The 18,485-nt window shown below is 37.2% G+C and overlaps 1 protein-coding gene across 3 annotated transcripts in view; it reads right to left on the minus strand.

The window, feature by feature from the left end:
* The window catches only part of Dok6 (docking protein 6), a 411,539-nt gene that overhangs the window by 8,869 nt on the left and 384,185 nt on the right, over window positions 1-18,485 (minus strand). The window lies entirely within an intron of this gene.

The following is an 18,485-nucleotide window of genomic DNA, read 5'->3' on the forward strand; positions in this document are numbered from 1 at the left end:
AACACATCAGAAGAAGCAAAGGCATCTGTAGATTTGTTTGATTAGAACAAATAAATCTAATCAAAGACTTCAAACCCTTAACATTAAACTTATAAGAAAGATGGCAAGAATCTAGGCTTTGGTATCTTGATTCTTTTTCTATAACCCAATATTGGGAATTGAACATAGGGCCTCTTACATGCTAGTCAAGGTGTTTATTCCAGCTCTCTTCTTTACTTTTTATTTTGAGACTGAATCTTAGTAAGCTGCCAAGGCAGATCTTGAACTTCTGATCCTCCTCCCTCAGACTCCCAATTAGCTTTGATTACAGTCTGTGCCACCATGTCAGGCTTTATGTCTTGATCTTTGAGTTGAAAACATATTCAGGCATCAGTATTTTTCCCAGCTGTATCTTTCCTAAAATCCTGGACATGCAGAGACCTAGGCTAATATTTGAAACTCCCAACCTTCCTCTCTTCAACGTTTGAAATAAAAATAGAAAATCCTTCCCTTGGAAAGGTGTTTCTGACAGAAAGCCTGTTTCTTTCTCTTCCCTTATACTCACTTTCTGCAAACAAAAGCTAATGAAATGCTTTCTTTCAAGCATCTGTGAACAGATAATTTAGATTTTACCCTCATCAGTAACAACCAATTACCAAAAAGGTTTTACAATAATAGGTTAGGGGTTTTGTTTCTCCCTGGAACTTTGTGAGTCCCTGTAACTGATGAATATCTTGGTTTACTAAAGTGATTTAAGAGTTGACTCTTATATAAAATATACCTCAAGAAAATTCTGCTACAAATTTGGCTGTTTAGCTGCTACTTTGTGATACAAAATTGTCTAATGCAAACCAAAGCACTAATGATTGCTTAAAATGTGCCAGGATGTTCACAATGTACAGAGAGAAGTAAATATATATATATATATATATATATATATATATATATATATATATATGCTTTAGAAAGACTTTCCAATAGTTGTCTCAGTCTTTTTATAACCAGTATTCTTTGCGCTTGAGAATGGTTTGTACCTGATGGAAGGAAGGGTTTAGTGAGACAGAAGAAAAATAGGTCCTGTATGTGCTGCCCTTTCAGAGTTTATATTGTACTCAAGAGATGAAACGCAGTTAATTTGATTTGTGCTTTAGCTGATCTCTTGGGGGAAGAATCCAGAGAACACTATCTGTTAACATAGAATCATGGGACATCCACTGTCACACCCCCTCAGTGGCCCTGTCCTTTGCAATGTCATAGGCTCAAAGCCAGTTTTATTGCCACATGCTTGATGACTCCAAAAATATCCTTGCAGTGTGGAAAGCTTGAGATCCAGGATGAAAACCCATAGGAACTGGGTAATTAAAGGCTAATTAAAACTTGTAGAACTGCCTAAATGTTAAAAAAAAATGTGAGAGAGAAATCTTGCTTTCTAGCAAGAAATTGTTTTAATTTTGTTGTTGGTCTGCTTCTCTTGTGGACCAGGGACTGGGAAGAACTAGAAACTAGTTGCTTGAATATCTTGGAGGAAGACAAATGGGGGCATTCTTCTTGTCCTTCTTGGGGTCTCTCTTTTATCAGGTACATTTGAGCTTTTTGAACCTTTTGCTTGTACAGTTCTTCCTTATAACTGAATCTATGCTTGGTGTGATACAGTAAGTTGATATACATCGATAGCTACTAAAATGGTCTGAAAGTTGAATTGTGGATACTTACACAGTTCTCTACTCCTGTTTTCCCCCTTTAGTGTCTTCCTGCTTTGGGAGAGGGGTTATTACACATGGTTTTATGCATTTGCCTCACTTGCCATTAACTACTTTACCATTTCCTATTGGTCTCTACATTGTCTCTTCATTAAGTTACTTTAAATTTTCAACTGGATGCATCTGCTCTTTCCTCCTGAGGACTCTGATTATATATATATATATATATATATTTCATATATATATACAAGAATGAAACAGAAACAGAAAAGGGGGAGGAGTCAGACTTAGGTGGTCAATGGAGGCTGTGTTCAGGAGATGTTGTTAGATGGGGTTATGGAATGGGGTAGAGAGAAGTTTAAGGAGAGAAGTTAAGGAAGTGTTAAAAGACTAGGGTTGGGATCTCAAAAGAGCCAACACGAGGCATGCACACTGCCTTTGCTACTTTCTTGTTTGTAGTTAACTTTAAGGGATATAACTTTGCTCTGGGTTTCTTGGTTTCTTGATCTGAAATCAGATGATGATAACAAAGGCACTTAACTTATATTGTGGTTTTAAGTATTAAGTCCCTGAGCTAGCTTGTGCCAAATGCTGTCATCCAATAAAAAATAATTCTATGGTAGTCTCCATGAGTCTCACTGTTCCAGGGGGAAGAACTATACTTTCTATTGGTTATATGAACACTAAATATATCAACACATAGGAAGGCATCTGAGACAGTAGGTGTTTCCTAAATGTTAGCTAGAACAGTTAGTGAAGGTCTGTAAGGAGGTAGCATCTTGCCATGATATTGATGCTAAGCTGATGTAGTAAAAAGTACTAAATTTTTTTTTGGTGAGTTTTGTCTCTTTATCTTACCATTGACTAATGAGAACTTACAGCTTTTTTTTTTTAAAAAAATTAGAAACATTTTGTTTATCAGCATATAGCAGCTAGAAAGTGTAGTATTAAGATAAGAACATGTTTTTAGGGCTCATGAGATGGCTCTGTGGTTAAGAGTGTATACTTCTCTTCCAGGGGACCCAAATTCTGTTTCCAGAACTCATGCCAGGGAAATTAAAATTGCCTGTGGCTTCAGTTTCAGAGGACCTGATAACCTCTTAAGGCTTCCAGGGGCAACTGCACTCATGGCCACTTACCTGCCGCCCTCCCCATATATGCATATAATTAAAACCAAAATAGATATTTAAAAAAGAACAGTCTTGGCCTTGATTTAATGCAAATGCTATTAAAATATAAAAAAATATCTAAAGAGAGGTGAAGCATACCTTTGATTCATATTACTCATGGGCTGAAAGTGAAGGCTTAAGTTGAAAATAAAGATGTTTCCTATGAACATGGGATTTTCCTTTTACTTCTATAATATTGAGCATAAAAAGCAGATAATACAATGGACATTTACCAATGTTCTACTTTAAAAAGTCTCCATGAAAGAGCATGTCTGGAGAGGTGGGCCCTGATTTTACAGAGCTGATCAGCTGCCTTGAGGAAGATGGTCAGGCAAGGAGAGCAAACTACAACTACCAAGTAAATGGTTTGCTCTACTAATGCTGAGCAGAACCAGAGGAGAGGTGGATGATAAAACTACACATATCACTCTAGCACCCCAAACTGCTTCCCCTTCACAGTATGAGCAGTGTGCGTTTCACCACTATAAAGGGCTTCAGAAACAAAGCTTTGAATTTTGCTGTACGTTTGTGGTCTCATTGTCCCACATGAGAACATATTCACCATAGGTATTATGGAAATTAAACATGTTGACACACATGATCCTTGAAAACCAGCAGAAATGGAAGTTATGTACTTAATGTTCGTTTTCTTCCTTTTGTTCTGCACAGAGTGGGCTCACACTCTTACCATTCTCTGCTCAGCACCCACGTTTTCTTACCATCTTAATGTGCTGCCTCTCACTTTGACATGTTTTGAATATTATTCTCTTTCAAGGTCACCAATATTTTTTTTAACCTCCTCTTTGAATCATTTCTAGTTTAATTGGAAATTAATTTATGACTTTCTTTTACTTCAACTATTTCTTCAGACAGTTCACAAATTATGCTAATCAACAAAATAACATACCTCAATCAGAACTGAATATGTGAAAGCTGTTTGATAGAGACAATAAATATGAACAAAGAGAGAAATAATTAAGCCCTTTTTCAGCATTCATTGGAATCATGCCCTTAGGCAGTGTTGATGAAAGCAAAAAAAAAAAAAAAAAACAACAAAAATAAACTGTGAGGCTTAAATTAAAAACTCAGCGGAATAGACCTGTTCATCCTGTTGACAAGGAGTCTAGTGAAACGCTGTCAGTTTTTCCCCAGTTGGCCATACAGACAGATAAGGTGAATAGACACTCAGAGCATCTGCACAGTGTTACAAATTAAAAGCAACACATCTGCTAACAGTGATAAGTCTATTTAAAAAATACTTTTGAATTTTTCTTTCCCCTCTAGCTGCAGTCATGTCTGCTTTGGTAGAAAATGATGTTTTGTTCAAATGTTCCATGTTTCTATGGTGTTGTTGACTATATTTACTCAGTGGGTTCAAGTACCCTCTGACATGGTAATTGTATGTGCACCCACCAAACCTAATCTGCATAGTTTCACTCTAGAAGGAAGATAATAAGTTGGGTGTAGAGTTATTTAGGGCATTTGCTTTATTCTAATGAAATCATTCCGGGAACTGAAGAGCATCACATAACAATAAAGACACAATAAATGCTTGCTTTAAAAGGAAACTTCCCTGCTGGATCTCCAAATGCCCCAACTAGCAATGAACTGGAAACAGTGCAAATGTGGTAGAAAATGGCAGCCAAGCTGGAGTGCTGGAGCTAGGATTCTTACACAGAGAAGGCAAGAAGAGAAAAGGAAAAAGGCAGACATCGTGCCCTCTTCTCCCAGTAATTAAGAAGTATGTTGTCAGCAGTTTTTGCTCAACTCCCCAAACTTGACTGACATCTGGTTTTCTACTTTTATTAACCAAGTCTATTTTCAATGCAGATTCAAAAGAAAACTGTTTTCATGCAAGCCAGGTTTTTTTTAAAATATAGAACTCTTGGACACTAGTTGGTAAAAGGAATAGGCCTTGATAAAGATACTTGATAGTTATATGCTTAAAAGATTTGTTAGAATCTAGAAGAGCTGAAAGAGTGTTGTTCTTTTAACTAATAATACAACATAAAAGTTAATATTACAATAAATGAATTGGGAAAGTTCTTTGAGGAAGGAAACATGTGGAGTAAAAGCATTAATAAAAGTTTAGGCTGGATACTCAGGAGAGATATTGTTTTTAACAAGTACCTTCTAGCCACTAGCACCAAGAGTGAGTAGACTGCACCCATGTACCTGACAGGAGAGGAGTTGGTAGAAGGAAGAAGAGATGATTCGGAGCTAGGTTGACTGAGTGGACTTACCACAGTGTCTTGTGATAGAGGAGGGTTTTATGCTATGTTAATACGTGACTGTTAATCTTAAAAGTAAGTGAAAGTTGAAACCACACTAAAGTTAGATACAACCTACAGCTCCACCATATCTCAATAATTAACCAACAGAGATTAATTATTCATAGATATGCCAAGATTCATTGCCAACATTTCTTCTATATACCATATTTGAAACATACTCAGTTTTTAGTAGTTGAAATTAACACTAGTGTTCTTTTGGACTTGATCTTTGTGGTCTCTAAGAGTGCTTCTGAGATTCTTATGCAGATTCGAGGATGTAGCTTTATGACCTTGAATAAACTTGGGGTGCACGAGGGCTCAGGTTCAGCATATTTGATCCAATGGGGAAATGATAATTGGTTTAATCTGTAAGAATGGTTTAGAAGAAAATTATAAAAACTGCTGCTCATTGAGTACGAATTTCATGGAGATGTGTGCCAAGTATCACAGAAAATCTGTGCTTAAAAGTCATCCTATCAACTTGAGAAGGAGAGATTATGTATCATTTGTCATTCTGACAGGACTGAAGAACACTATAACTATTTCCTAATATATCTGTGGAGGTATTCTCTAAGATACTCAGTAGGTATTCAAACAAGATCTCCTCTCATCAATGTGCATGGACATCATCCAGTCATCTGTATAAAGTAAAAGGGAGAATGAAGGCAAATTCTCTAAGCCAAGGTGCCCATCTTTCCTGTTTTTTGGACACAGGATTCTTGATTCTCAGGCTTTAAGATTTTCAATGAATTATGTTACTGGTTTCCCTGAGTTTCCAGCTTGCAGATCCCATATTAAAGGATTTCCCTTTTTTACAACAAAACAACTCCCAATTCTTAATAAATCTCATGTATCTATACATATTCTATTGCTACTGTTTCTCTGGGTAACTGTGTGGCGATAAAGATATCAAGTGTCCCCTAAAAGGCTACTGTGCTAAGGGTTGGGTCCCTAGCTGTTGATGCTTTTGAGGAGTGACTCAGTCATTGATGAAATTAACATTCTAAAATTAAGGATGCTAATTTCATGAATGACTGAACTCATTGTTAATTTAATGGCTTAATGGGCTCTTGGGAAGTGATCCTAAGAGAAGAAGTAGGTCAATGGGCTATGTCTTTGAGGAATATACCTTATCTCTGGTCGCTATTCTCTTTTATGCTGCTGAAAAGTGAGCATTAAAAACAAACAAACAAACAAAAAAAACCTTCCTTCAATATGGCTTTCTGAAGTGATATTTCTGCCTTGAATTATGCCTAAAAAACGATGGAGACAGTTGATTACATGCTGAAACCTTTGAAACCATGTGTGGCATGACACCTAATTGGTCTTAATAATAAAAACCCAGAGCCAGATAATGGGGTAAATGCTGAAAGATCAATAAAGGAGCGAGCATTTACTCCCATATCTGGCTCTAGGTTTTTATTATTAAGACCAGTTAGGATTCATGCTACAACCATGCATCAAATAAACTCTCCTTCTGTTAATTCCTTTGTCAGGTATTGCATAATAGCAACAAATGGGTGACTTATACAATGATTCATATTTTCATTTTATATGTAGATAAACTAAATTAGGTCTATAGATGTTTAACAACTCCTCAAACATTTGTTAGGGCAGGTATCACAACTTATTTTCCTAACAAACAGAAGCCAAGGCATTGCCTCTAATATTTTATTCCATTTCCTCACAGAGGCTCTTTAGAAACATATCTCACTTTATCAGAAGACAATCAATCAAATGTCAATTTTTACAATTCAGCTCCTAAAACTTTACCTAAGTGCCTGTAAAATAATGAAGTAACTGTGAAAGAACAAAACTAATTCAAATAATAAAGCTATATCCTATTTGCTAAGGCTGCCCTAAAAATATTTCAGCATGTGTGACTCAAGCCACAGTAGTTCATAGTCTCAATTTTTGGTGCTGCAGCCTGACCAAAGTGAGGGTTAGTGTCTTCTGAGGTCACTCTCCTCAAGAAGTGGGCTTCTTTACTGGAATTACAACTGTCCATATTCTTGCTGTGTTCTGGTCTTTATTCTGTATGTACATGCCTAACTTCATCACTTTTTTTGAGGAGATTCATTGACTTGGTGAATCCTACCCATAACACCTCATTTTACCTCAATTTGTTCTTTAAAGGGTCTTCCATCAATGGCATTCTCATGAGGGGTTTGGAATTTAACCTATATATTTTCAAAGGGCACAATTCAGCACACATAAAATCTATAAAGTAAAATGAATCAAGAGATAGCAACATGATAGCAGAGGTATATTATCTTATTTTCTGTGACTATACAAAATACCCAAGACAATATGCTTTATAAGAAAAGAGAGTTAACTCTCTGGTCCAGAGACTGAAAATACAGAAAGCATAACACCAGATCTGTTGAGGATATCCTTGGCTGTAATGTGGCAGGTGGTGTTCAGGACAGAACTGTATACACAAGTGATCACATGGGAAGGCAGAAACACATTGGAGCCTTACAAGAATCATGTTAATCCCTTCCAAGGGTGTGTCCTCACTGATCTAATGATCTCATATTAGGCTCTGCTGCTAAAGGTCCCACTGTTTCTTAGCGTCATCACATCTTGGACCAAATGTCCAACATTTGAACCTGAGGGACACACTCAAACCATATCTAGTCCATAGAGCCAATAGATGACATTTTTGCTTTTCAGAGGAACTCTCATTGTTCATTAGTTTTAAGATATAATTGATGTTGGATATAGGTTAGCATTTTCCTGGCCTTTCTCTTTGGGTTATTTATACCTGTTTGTGAGGTGATATAATACAGTTTAAGAATGTATACAATGTGGTAAGCTCTTCGGATCTTCTTAGACCACCAGCCCCCAAATAATGACATAGAGACTTATTATTAAAGTTTTGCCTTTAGCTTAGTCTTGTCCCCAACTAGCTCTTATAACTTAATTGACTGATATTTTTTTAATCTACATTCTGCCACATGGTTCAGTTACCTCTCCATTGTATTGTATGTCTGACTTGGTCTCTGTCTCCTGGTCTCCTGTCTCTCTTCTCTGCATCCTCTCTCTCTCCCCAGAAGTCCCACCTACTTTTCCAAAGTTTAAGTATGAGAACTTACATATATCTCATTGGTATATAGAGGTTTTTAAAAATATATTTAAGTGTCTGTATGTGTCTCTGTGAGTATTCCAAGTGTGTGTGAGAGTTACGGAGGCCAGAAGAGGGTGTCAGATCCAACTTGGGTGCTAGGAACAGACTTCAAGGCCCCTGGAAGAGCAGCAAATGCTCTTAATTGTGGAACCATTTCTCTAACTCCATCGTTTATGTTTTGTTCATTTCTTTTTGTCACACAAAGTGCCTAAAACTACATTTTTAAAAATAGATCTGAGTTTTCGGTCTTAATAAAAATATTCTCTTTACAAGAATATTAAACCCTTTCCTTTACATTTTTCCAATATTTGCATTAAATTCTTTTTTCTCTTTTGCTCTTGAACTGATGGGGAATTTACTTCATGTTCTACATCAAGTGTGTCTTATTGTGTAGTGGTCAGTAGTATGAGTTTGAAAGGCTACTTGGTTTGGGATCTAGCTTTACCACTTATTCCCTTGGTGTGCCTAATGCTCCCTGACTACCCAGGTCCCTCAAGTTTCTCAGTATTGTGATGGTGTTTATAATAGTTCTACTAATAGAATATGTACTGCACTAACATGCTGTGCAGGCTGATAGCTAATTACCATATGCTAATATACAAAGAGCAGAGATGATAAGTATACTGACTTTTTTTAAAAAACCCATCAAATATAGTTTGTGCTGCATGGTCTTGTCTATGTGGTCTTTACTTGAAGATGATCATTCCACTAGGGGGCTCACTCTTTAAAAAGAATGATTCTCCCAATATTAACTCCCAATATCTCCTTAGCTTGAGGCGAGATCTGCGTCCACCTTCTTTCCTCATGTTGGAATTTTGTCTGATCTGAGCCTGCACAGTTGTGCATGCTCATGTAACTACTGTGAGTTCATGTATGAAAATACCCTGCTGAGTTCAGAAAACACCAGTTACTTTCCACTACCTATGGCTCTTACAGTCTTTCTGCTTCATCTTCCACAATGATTCCTGAACCTTGGAGAAGAGAGTATGATATTGGTATTCCATTTAGGGCTGAACATTTTGTAATCTCTTATTCTCTATAAGTTGACCTGTTGTGGGTCTCTGTGTTCATTACCATTTAATGCAAAGGGAAGCTTCTCTGATGAGGGCTAAACTAATCAATGGGTAAAATAAGTCATTAGGAGTTAGTTTAAAACTATACCTATTTAGCAGAGTAGTTAGTAGTAATAGGTTCTTCAGTAGGACCTATAACGTCTCTGTTTACAGATTCTTGGTGCTAGTAATGGGCCAGATATAGGCTACACTTTATGGAGTGCAGAAAGTAGTTGGTTACTTCCATAAGTAATGCCACTATTGAACCAATAGGTGTGACTTACCAGGCTGGTCGTAGATATAACTCATAATGTTTTAAATATTTCTGAATTACTCTCTCTTCTACCCCTCTCCTTTTTCCTGGACTCTCTGTTGTTTAAAATGTTTGAATACCGTATTTGTAATTGTAGAGTCCAGTTTCATATTCTTTGCTTGTTCTCTGACTTTGTTGTGGGTTTTTAATTTGTTTAACCTTTACTTCCAAACTTAACAAAATTGCTGGAAAATTATACCTTCTAATTTAAACTTGTAACAGCTTTCTCATCTTCTTTATTTCCTAATGTTTCTTGTCTTTAATGTGCAAACATATAGAAATATAATATTTACTGCTATTATTTATATTGCTGTTATCATTGAAGTTTTTGACTTGTCTCACAGGTGGATATCTGAATATTCCTTACTCAGATCTTTAAAAATTTTATAAAATATTCAAATTAGTTTTATATAGCACTCAGTCATAGTTAGACTGGTGATTTAAAAACATTAAGATACTGACAAATATCAGATACAATGTAGCTTTAGTACTGATAAAGATGTTTTGATTTATTAAACTAGAATTACATTTTAATAACCATTTCACACATTTTTCATAACAAAATAGTTTTATAAATTTTCTGGTTGATGTAACATCCATTTATTCTTATTTCTTGCATTTAATTTGTCTTATATTCTAATTCTTATAATTACCTACGAGGATATTAATTTTCTACAACTGTGATCTCTTTATGAAAGCTAGTTTAACTCTTTACTATTAGTAGATGGAGAAGCCATTTGAATAATTATAGGCTTTACAGTCTAAAGCAGCCAATAAAATGGCAAGTGTTAAAAGGAATATTTTAAGCTGAACAACATGAGTACAGAATTCATGAAATGAAAATCCATTAGTGTTGAACAAAAGGAATGGCAAATTACCTACAGTGATAAATTCAAATGGTTTTAAAAGTATATTTTGTCATCATTTTCAAAGGGTTATTTATAAAATTTGAGTAGAGTAAAAAAAGTATATTTTCTTATATATTGGGTTTCATTTGGGAGCATATTGGCAGTTTTAGCAATCAAGGAATTATTTGTCATTATAAATATACCAAGTTCAGATAGAGACCTGAACTCTATACTCAGTTGTTTAATACATTTAATGAAACATCACATTAAGTTCATACAAATTAAGAACAAGAGAATTCATATTAGCTAATGATCCTTAAAATTGCAATTAATAAGTAACTGGAAAATGTTGTTTGATGCAAATAAACATCCTTTTTTGAGAATGAGACTTCTTGGATTTGACTTACAATAATAATGCTATATGCAGAATTGTCAAATTCAAGTAAATTTGTATGAGGATGTATTTTCAGAAAGTCAGTCTAAATGAAACAAAAGACACTGTTTAAAAACACCTTCAGATTTTCAAATAATGCAGCACATTTTTATACTGCCACAGATTGAAGTCAAAGTTCACATTTAGCCTGAACACTAAAAAAAAATTTATAGGTTCCACTTCAATATTTGCATAACATGATGAAATCTGGATTGTTCATCTCACTGGCTCTAAATGTTTGTTAATATGATTATTAAAATCAATTCTTAGAGTAGGAGTTTGGCCAGGACTTACCTTTTAATAACTTATTAGACTGGTTTTTCTAAGATTCAGGAAACATTGGGATAATCACAAACAAATTCCTTCTTAACTTTGCAAATATTTAGCATATACATTAAAAAACATATATTCCTTGTCAGTCTTGTGTTTGTGTATATCTCACAAAGTTCTATCATATAGAGCAAGAACCAGGAAAATAATATAATTTTGGAAATATATTTTAGCGTTAAAGGTGCACAGTAGGGATAACTACCTTTTATGTAACACTATACCATGATCTAAAATGTGTGGAGAATAATCTGAATTATTTGTACACTAATGAAAGAAAAAATTTCCTCTCAAAGAACAGTTTTATTTCCCTTTCATAATTATGGAAGTTGTATTCATTAGTTTTCTTTTTTTAAAATTTTATAAGACACAATTATTTATTAGAACATAATCTATAATCAGGCATAGTGGTATAGCTGGTAATTATAGTCCTGGGAGGTGGTCACAGGTGTTTATGATATAGTGAATTCAAGTCCTATCTCAAAAATTAGAACATTAATGGGGACTATGGGGAGTCCAGTCCCTCGATAGCCCTCTCCCAGGGAAGAATCTAAGAGCAGCTGATAGTCTAATCTTTAACGATATTAAATGAATCTATGTACACGAAACAGTTCATTCGCTTCATTTTTCTGAGTCAGTTCTCTCTCTACATGGCTTCTGTTCTGTTTTCACATTCTGCTCCTCTCTGTCCCCTTTCCTCCTGTCCTATCCTAGTTCTAACTAAGCTCTTTTTGTTTCATTCTCATCTTCATCTTCATTTCTCTCCATCTTGGTTCCTTCCTGTTCCTCCTCTGGAATTGGTCTCAACCCTACCAGCAGTGTGACTCTTCCAATACCATGCAAAGCTTCCAAGGTCCCTCCCTACAAGAGCCAGCTTCATTTGCAACACAAAAGGGGAGTGGCTAGAGGAGGTGGGGGTCAGATAAGGCCAGGCATAAGCCAGAAGGGGAATTTATGTGCTCAAAATATATTCTTAAAAATAGTTAGGTGAAATGTTAGGAGTCTGTCATAAATGTACAATCTTACAGGTGGTTATGTAAAAGAGTCTATAAGTCACTAAAAATAAAACTGCCTCTATTTTCCTATGCCACCATACACTGGCAGTACAGGGTGACTCTGCTTGGAGCTAGGAAGCCTGCCTCATAGCTACACTGCATCTGGCATGCAAAAAGCCCTTTTGTTCTGAGTCAGTTGCTCTGGGATGCCATTATGGCTGTGAGGGAAAGGAGGGTCTGAGCTTCATTTGCACAAGAAACAAAGCTATGTGCCTGTCTCCTAAGTGCAGTCTCTGGAAGGGCGTTTACCTCAGGAGACTGTGTGCCAGTTTTGCCTAGGATGCCTGAGAAGAATTTCAGGTAAAACACACCATTAAAAGTTCTTGGGGAAGTTATGAACACACATGAAATTCACAGCAGAAGACAGCTGATATATTAAAAGCCGAATAACACCAAATACTCCTTAAGATTTGGCTTAATCCTCTGGAAGGCCCTTAGTTTCTTTGAGCTATTAGCTTTACCATATTCACCTGAATTCCTACTACATTCCTGCGGCTTATAGCAGAACATAATGTTAAAACATAATATATGTCAGAGTTAATCATTGGCACTGTTCTTAAATTTATGCAGAACATGGATACTGGTTCTAAGCTGGATTAGCAATAAAATTGAGATGGTAAAACACTATCATTTTTTGAACTTTAACAAAAACTGTATGGGAAATGCAGGAAAGTGACACAGAACCTAATTTGAGATGCCATAGACTTAATTTCGAGTCCTGATTTTGTAATCTGTAGTTTAATTGCCTTAAAATGGTGATGGTTGAGAACACAAATAAACCAGTAGATAGAGCAACACCTGATAGACTTAATCACTATATTTCATTATTTTTTTTTTTCTGGATCTTTGATTTACTATGGAGAAAACTTTCTCCAAAGAACAGAGGACAGATGTGTTAGGATTCTGCCACTCCAGCTATGTGACCATGCATGCGCAGTTCAGGGGTCTTATGTCATCAGTGTGCTGCATGACTTCGCAAATGCACATATCATGTCACACAGTCAGCACATGTGTGGCGTAGCTACATAAGCCCACCTGTGATATTAATTCACAACACGCCCTCACAGTTGGACATGGTTGCACATGCCCTTCGGGACCTAGTCACTTCCGCCTAGTCATTTCCAGGTCAAACGTCTGGTGTGACCCAGGACCGTGGCTTTACTCTTTGGGTAAAGCGCACAATGCAACCATGTGATCTATGCTCAAGCATAGAATAGCCTCATGGGCCTGTGTGCACAGGCACAGGCACAGCCCAGGCTTTATGGGCCAATGTCATGATTTCCAGTCCCCCTTCACTCACGTGTCTTTCCTCAGGCCTGTGCACATCTGTCCCTCCCTCTTAATAAAACTCTTGTTAGTGGATTCTGTCGTGTTTTGTGATTTTCCCTTGCAGGGCAAGAGCGCTGCAAAAACAACAACCTGTGCATGTGCAAGGGAATCCTTACAAAGCCAGACACAGACTCCTCCCCTCTCTTCTGCTCTTTCCTCCCCCACCCCACTCTCATGCATGTGCCTCTGCCCCAGGCCTGGGCACACTCTCCTCTGTCCCCTCTTCCTCCTAATAAACCTCGGATACTGGGTTTTGTTGTGCCTCTGACCTTTCCTTGTACGGCAAAAGCGCTGCATTTAAAACCAAGAGGATACCTTGCTGCTGTAAGAACTGGACAGGGCAAGCGTGTCAGCTGGAAATTGTACAATAGTACCACTCTTTTATCACCTATTGGCGAAGAAGGAGAGGCTTTTGAAATGAAGGAAACAGTCATGTTTCTCTACTTTGGCTTTCATCAACTGAATAACAAAGCATGATCAGGGAACAAGAACTTGGCAGTTACCAAGAATGTGTACATCACAGATGAATCTGTTACTCTTCTCAATTGTGTGCCCTTTCCTCACACTCACTATTGTGGGGATTGGCACACAGCATCCCTGAAGTTATATCTCATGCCTGGGGGGCCTCTGGTCTCCTGGCCTTGCCATCATCTCGTCATGCTGTCAGTCATGGAGCCCTATGGTGTTCACCTCCTCAGCTCCTCCCTGATCCACACATTTCCTTCGCGTTGTCTCTACCTGGACTTTATCATTAGCCTTATTGCTAAGATTAAAGATATCCAATTGTTTTTCTTCTCAAACCGACCACCTAAAGTTAATGTATTCTCAATGCAATTATGGACATCAGGCTACTACTACTCCAATACCTCTTTAGGGAGAGTGAAAACTCTTTAACATAATCGGGTTCTTAGTACTGTTAGAAACATAACTTTGGGGGTATTTTTAGCTATTAATTCTACTTCTCTAGCAAAATCTATAATAAAAATTTGTGGTGTACGCCTTTAATCCCAGCACTTGGGAGGCAGAGCCAAGTGGATCTCTGTGAGTTTGAGGCCAGCCTGGGCTACAGAGTGAGTTCCAAGAAAGGAGCAAAGCTACACAGAGAAACCCTGTCTCAAAAAACAAAACAAAAACAAAAACAAAAACAAAAAAATTGTATTTGCTATGGAAATAATGGTTTATATTAAGTGTCAGGGCTCTCTTCTAAGCAAATTGTTATTTTCAACCAATTCTGTCATATATTTGTATGAACATCTATTTATTCTATGTGTGTGCATGTGTTTATATGTGTATGATGTGTTGTGGTGTGTATGAAGTGATGTGGTGTGTGTGTGTGTGTGGGTGGGTGTGCGTGTATACCGACTAAGGGTTTTTATGAATTGAAATGTGCTTACTCTTCTACTCTTGTCTATTTCCAGGTTCTGTCTTATACTCATCTGAACTTTAGCTCTCACTAAGCTAAAGTCTCCACTTTTCCGTAGGAATTCATTTAGAAGAGGGGAGTGAAGGCCAGCCATGGTTACTTAGAGAGTTTCTCACTTGAGTTTTGTTGGGGAATATTACTTTAAAGTGTGTTAGTTTTGTTTATGTTGCATTTGTATAATTCTGTGAAGCTGTGTTACTGTGCCTGTCTAAAACACCTGACAGTCTAATAAAGAACTGATTGGCCAATGGCAAGGCAGAAGAAAGGATGGATGAGGCTGGCAGGCAGAGAGAATTAATAGGAGATATCTGGGAGAAGAGCAGAAGGAACGAGAAAGAAGGAGGAGGACATCAGGGATCAGCCATCCAGCTACACAGTAAGCCACAGAGTAAGAAATAATGAAAGGTACACAGAAATAGAGAAAGGTAAAAGCCCAAAGGCAAAAGCTAGACAAGATAACCTAAGTAAAGCTGGCTAGCAACAAGCCAAGCTAAGGCTGGGCATTTATAATTAAGAATAAGCCACTGTGTGTTATTTATTTGGGAGCTGAGTGGTCGGCCCTGCAAAAGAGTGAAAACAACAATAGTTGCCTTTCCTCTACCCAATGACTCTAGCTTGTATAAGATTGACACAAAACTAACCAGGAAACCTAGGAAGTTCATTCTGGAACAAGGAAAATGCTAAATCCTGATGCCAGTGAGAGGAAGGACTCAACTTACCTGACTAGTATTTGGGGGTTGGCCTGAGTATAGACAATGACGGGTCAGTGATGGCTAAGACCATGCCTTGACCAAGGTTTAGTTGTGCATAGCTCCTGCCCTCTATTTAAACCTAAACATTAGTTAAGACCCCAAACACGGACCAGAGAGGGTGTCACTAGAACTCTTTAGATATTTCTTTTCCTAATTTGGTTAAAATGAATAAATTTCCTTCTTTGACTTTCACCATTACCTGTGTGACAGTGTTAAGAAAATGGCCCCCAAAGAGAGTGGCACTGTTAGGAGGTACAGCTGTGTTGGAGTAAGTATAGCCTTGTTAGAGGAAGTATGCCACTGTGGAGGCGGACTTTGATGTCTCATATATGTTCAAGATACCACCCAGTGTCTCAGTTTACTTCCTGTTACCTTTAGGTCAAGATGTAAGGACTCTCAGCTCCAGCACCATGTCTGACTGCATGCTGCCTTGCTTCCTGCCATGATGATAATGGACTAGACCTGTGAACTGTAAGTGAGCCAACCCAATTAAATGTTTTGCTTTATAAGAGTTGCCATGGCCATAGTGTCTCTTCACAACAACAGAAACCCTAACTAAGACAACCTGTACCCTTCATTGGTCTGTTGAGAACAGGTGGCTGAGCCTAGCCTACTAGCACTACCAGAGCAAGGCTTTGGCCTTAACAACTCTGATAATAAGAGAAAGGACATGATTTTCCCCAGCTTCTCACAGTGACTTCTCCAGCAATGCCAGCATTAAGTTTTTTTTTTTAATCTGTGCCTTTCCTGGAACTCACTCTGTAGACCAGGCTGGCCTTGAACTCACAGAGATCCGCCTGGCTCTGCCTCTCGAGTGCTGGGATTAAGGGTGTGCACCACCAGTGCCTGGCTGCAATTTAAGATATTTTAAAAATTAAAATGGAAATGCATTTGGTGAGAAAATGAGGAAACAAAACAATGCTATTAAAGCTTGCTGGTAGACCGCTCTGTGGGTCCTTTGCACCTCTGCATGTTTTCTGAGCAAAGGCACCAATTATCATTTTTCTAAATAATCTTTTTAAGGGTATTTATAGAAGTCAAAGATTTAGATTTGGTTCTTATAGTATAAGAAATATAATATCTGTTCTGAGAACACGCATGAAGTTAGATATAAAATGTAGAGGTGTCTCAAATTTTGGGTTGCACACCTATAACATTTTTTTCCTGAACTGGGCCACCTGGCTCCTCTTAATGTCACCCAGTGGTTATGGAGCTTTGAACACCATTACAGTTGCTGATGGCTAGTAACAATGCTGTGAATAGTGAATGGTTGGGGGTATCTGTCATACATGTCTCAGAGATTCTACTAGCAGCCATGAAATGGTGGGGATTTAACTTCCAACATCACATGTAGAGTATAATCTCAGAGGTGTCATTGACGATAACAATACATCATGATATTTATGATTCTAACGCTAAAGGAAGATGTTTCAAAATTTGGAGGATTTTACATTTACCCATTTAGTAAGGCTGTATTAAGTTGCAATGAAATCCTTCCTAGATCTGAAATAAGCACCATACTTAGGTAATTTACACAGCAGTGACATATTGGATGGTTTCATACAGAGCTGAATAACTAACTCAATGAAAGAAGGTACAATAAATAAATATGGACAGCAGTTTTTTTGTTTGTTTGTTTGTTTTGCCCTAGAGAATAAAAAAATGAGTTAAGTGGTATTTTTAATCACTTAAATCTACAGGATTGAAATGGACTATTAATCCCAAGTAATTTCCAGTACAGACAGCTCAGGCACCTCAGAAGAGTTTTTCAAATTATCTCTTGTAACGAAAATAGATTTTGTTGGTGTTGTTGCTAGTATTGTCTTGTTGGAGAGACTATCTGTTCTTTAGATGATGTTTTTAAAGAATAGCAGGCTCTCAACAAAAAGATGAAACAAGAAAAAAATCAGAGAGCTCATTTGATTTTACACAGGAAAGAAACATTTATTTTAGTAGCAACACAAAGCAGAGAAAATGAATGATTCCTGTGGTTTTTAGAACCAAGCTTTTATCCTGTTAGAACCATTGTTAAAAAGAGTGAAGCACGTTTTCCTTCTGAATATGGTAAATTGTTCTCAGAGATTTGCTGCTCTCCTCAATTGCTCTAAGATACTATTGCTCTACGACAATAGGGCCCTTTGAAGGGTAGAAAATAAAGTAATTGAAGGGTAAATAGCTTATAAGCTGGGATGGTTAACATTCAGAGGATGACTCACTGCTGAATAGATGTCCTATCAGAGAGTTTTTGTTGAGTTTCTTTCTGTGCCCTGTAACAGTTGAACTGAAAGATGGCAGACACTGAGAGTTTTGGATCTGTGGTGTTTAAGAAGTGCCACGGAAAGCAGAGAAATGGCGGCCCACCTGAGGAAGTGGGTGTAGAGGGTTGGAGCAGCAAGTGAGGAGTCACACCTGCTTTTGTTCAATCCTGTGGCTTACCTCCTAATTCTAGACCATTGCTAACCACTGTGTTTAATTTCCATATCATGGCAAAACCTTGGTTTTATTCACACAAAAAAGTGATAATGTACTTAAGTAGTTTATGTTTCTGTCATTCTGATATTTAGAAACTTTGAATGATTTCACTATTTTGTTGAATAATAATGGGTTTCAATGCTATTCACATTGAAACCTCATATTTAAGTTTATTGTTTAAAATGACTTGCTATTTCTGAATGTATATATATGTAATTATAAAATTAGTA

The sequence above is a fragment of the Peromyscus leucopus genome, chromosome 19 (genome assembly GCF_004664715.2).
Source record: "Peromyscus leucopus breed LL Stock chromosome 19, UCI_PerLeu_2.1, whole genome shotgun sequence".
In the NCBI taxonomy this organism is placed as follows: domain Eukaryota; kingdom Metazoa; phylum Chordata; class Mammalia; order Rodentia; family Cricetidae; genus Peromyscus; species Peromyscus leucopus.